Source organism: Nycticebus coucang, chromosome 14 (assembly GCF_027406575.1).
Source record: "Nycticebus coucang isolate mNycCou1 chromosome 14, mNycCou1.pri, whole genome shotgun sequence".
Taxonomy (NCBI): Eukaryota; Metazoa; Chordata; class Mammalia; order Primates; family Lorisidae; genus Nycticebus; species Nycticebus coucang.
The window spans coordinates 57184675-57187324 of record NC_069793.1 but is presented as its reverse complement, the minus strand read 5'-3'; the positions used below and the strand labels follow the sequence as shown (position 1 = coordinate 57187324).

The 2650-nt window shown below is 34.5% G+C and overlaps 1 pseudogene; it reads right to left on the bottom strand.

Moving 5' to 3' along the window:
- Positions 1-565: 565 nt before the first annotated feature.
- LOC128565506 (olfactory receptor 502-like) lies at positions 566-1493 on the bottom strand (annotated as a pseudogene).
- Between the last annotated feature and the right edge of the window lie 1157 nt (positions 1494-2650).

Sequence of the window (2650 nt, the reverse complement as noted above, 5' to 3'; positions counted from 1 at the left end):
GAGGAAGTCACCTCTTTTGACTTGACAGAGGAATTTACAGAGAAGTCAGGGACATCTTATTCCTTACTTTCCTGGGGACCTCAGATATCCAAGGCCAGAGTCAGAGGCCAGGAACACAGACCAGAATTATACAGGTCCACAAGGCCTGTCCCCAACACATAACCTTATTGCAAGAAAAATGTATCCAGCAATTTTGTTGTCTGGTTTCACTTTGTCATTTCCTCTCAGAAAGTATTCAGTAATAATTCTAGTTATCACACACATTTCAGGATAAGCTATTGAAATAGACACGGTCTTAATGATTTTGAAGTACAGTAACCTCAATGTAAAGCAGAGAACTACTTTTGAAAAATAAATGTGAACTTGACTTAAAAAGAATTTTCAGGAGATTATTTTCATGAGAATCCATTTGTTTTTCTTAATAACAACTACAACTTAAACTAAAAAGCTTCACACTCATGAACTATATATAGATAGATACGCTTCACCCATAGATATTCAATTTCTTCTATAGTTCTAAATACAGAACATTATTTTAACAAATTTTGGAAAAACAGCATTGAGTCTATATTTTTTGACCAAACTATCTCATCAGAGCCCCCTTAATCTCCTTATTTCTAAGAGTGTAGATGAGGGGGTTCAACATTAGGATCAACACCATGTAGAACACGGACACCACCAGTCGAGTGGCTGGACTTGGGCATCACATAAGTGAATGTGATGGCCCCATGGAACAGAGTGACCGCAGTGAGGTAGGAGCTGCAGGTGGAGAAGGCCTTGTGGCACCCCTCCCTGGAGCACATCTTCAGGATGGTGGTGAGGATGTAGATGTAGGAGATGGCTATGACAAACACAGTGACCATGATGATAGAGCCAGAAGAAAATGAGGAAACAGCTGTGGAGACACTGATATCAAAACAGGAGAATTCAATTAAAGGAGCAAAATCACAGAAAAAATGATTGACTCTATTTGGTCCACAGAAGAATAAAGAAAAGAAGGAAAATATAAAAGTGGAAGCATTGAGAAAACCACCTATATAAGCCACTAGGAATAACTGGACACAGACTTGTGTAGACATTTTGGTTGAATAAAGCAGAGGGTTGCAGATTGCAACAAAGCGATCATAGGCCATGGCAGCCAGAAGGAAGCATTCAACTGTCCCAAAGAAAGCACCTGAGCCAAGCTAGATGGCACATCCAAGGTAAGAGATTGTATTTCTCTCCACCAGGAAGTTTATAAGCATGTTGGGGGTGACAGAAGATGAATAGTCCATATCAGTAAAAGACAAGTGGCTCAGAAAAAAATACATAGAATGATGGAGCTGAGAGGTGATTCTGATTAGAATGGTTGTGCTGAGGTTGCCAGATATGGTCACCAGGTAGATGCATAGGATGATCACGAAGAGGATGACTCGCAGGATGGGATCATCTGTTAAGCCCAATAAAATGAAGCCTGTCACAGCAGTGTGGTTCCCATCCACCAGGGACTCCATGAGACGGTGTAGCTGCTGCCAGAATGAACCTGTGATGAGAACAGTACATTTAAGCAGTTATGAATTTGATTTATAATTTTCATCAATAAATACATGAAGTTAATATGAACAAATATGTTGTTCAAGGAAGGTTTGGCCTAAAAATTGTTTTATTAAGTTTAGATTCTCATTGTTTGTATATTTTTGTGTTAACAAGTCATTCTATATTTCAAAACTTGTTTTTACCAGAAACACCAAAAAACTTGCTTCAAATAATAATGTATAATATATAATCCTTTTTTATTCTTTTTATAAAATGTACTTAACATGCTTTGAAGCCAAAGATTTTAAAACAGAAGACATAAATATAACAATAAGTGATCATTAGTAGAATAGAAAATATTAAAATATGTAAGTATGGGATTATGCAATGTAGACTTGAGTACTAGCAGACATGTACTGAATGTGAATGGTTACTAAAGTACTGGAACAGGGTTCAGAAATAAAGAAGATGACAAAAATTATAGAGACATTTTAGGAAAGAAAAAAATGGAATTAAAATTATAATATCAAATCATGTTTGATATCTACAATTATATTAGGTGCTCAAATGTGAATTTGCATTTTCTTTTGCTATCATTGTATATTGAGTAGTACATTAGTAATACAGTTTTTCCTTTCTTAAAATCTGTATACATTTGGGCACCTTCTACATATGTATGCATTTTTAATTCACATAAAATAATATTCTTTATTTTTAATTCCATTTTGTAGTTGAGGAATCTGAATTTGAAAATATAAAGTAAGTTACCCAAGGTTTCATGGCAAGAAGTAGAATCAGGATATGAACCTCAAGCCATCTGGATCTACTCAATTCTTGCAGAAAAATATGCTATAAAAGAAAGTGAATAATATTTTCTGTTAAATCTTATTTTCTAACTTGAAAATAAGTAGATTACAGATTATTCTGGCATAAAGGGATGCCGAGTTAGTTATGTTGTTTACCATGTCTATCAGTTAAATAACACTAGTGTTTAAAAGGAGAGGTAAATTTTCTTAATAGGACAAAGAATTCGTGTTTATGAATGATGTCACTTAGTATAAATTTATTAAGCTATTTTAATATTTCCAATTAAAATGTAGTTTGATATATCAATCTAATCACTATGCAGAATATT